Source organism: Octopus bimaculoides, chromosome 11 (genome assembly GCF_001194135.2).
Source record: "Octopus bimaculoides isolate UCB-OBI-ISO-001 chromosome 11, ASM119413v2, whole genome shotgun sequence".
Lineage (NCBI taxonomy): Eukaryota > Metazoa > Mollusca > Cephalopoda > Octopoda > Octopodidae > Octopus > Octopus bimaculoides.
In genome coordinates, this window is record NC_068991.1 from 78957003 (window position 1) to 78958030 (window position 1028).

Below are 1028 nucleotides of genomic sequence, written 5' to 3' on the forward strand. Positions count from 1 at the left end.
TATATATATATATATATATATATATATATATATATATATATATATATATATGTATATATACATATATATTTATATACACACATACATATACATATATATTTATATACACACACGTACCAACATGTTGTCTTTCGATGACTTGAATTCAAATCTTTTGGCCATAGTTGCAGCGACCTTTTGAGGGACAAATTTTTATTTAATGTTACTATTAAAAATACAAGTTTACTCATTGATATAATATGCCATTCCATTCAAAATAATTATGTGAAAAACCGTGCGTAAAAGTGTCATACACACATAAACTCGTACACACACATATATGTATGTATGTCTATAAACATAAAGATACAATTTCTTAAAGAGGAACATATGATTTATTTCACTCAAGTCCTGGACAAACTCAATTTTGTACTTGGCAAAAGTGTACTTTCGTGAGTATTAAAGAATGTGTACTTCCCTGGGCGCTTTTTCGAAATAAAGTGTTCATCTTTTATTGGGGTACATCTTTAATTTGCTATAAATGATGTCTTTAACGACAATTCGTAGGAGCGTGGAATAGAACAGATACCAAGTCAGGTTTCCTGATTTTCCCTTCATGAATAATGGTTAAAGAAGTACGTAAACGTGTATCTTCGTATGAATGTGAAATTAACATCAACGTCATCTTAACGCTGGTTACTACATTCACGTTTCCTACATGAAAATCAGTTAACCTGCGAAGCCATATGTCGATTATTTTAAAAAATTGGTGTCACCATGGTGACCAGAAAACCAATATTACATAATTCAGATGGGTATTTCAGATCTAGTCACCCAAATTATATAAACTACATTATGATATAGAATACTGCACATTTCCGTACTTCTCATCATAAACGCATATATATATATATAACACATATATATATAAATATATATACATATATATGTTTATATATATATACATATATGTTTATATATATATATATATACATATATGTTTATATATATATATATATATATATATATATATATATATATATATATAT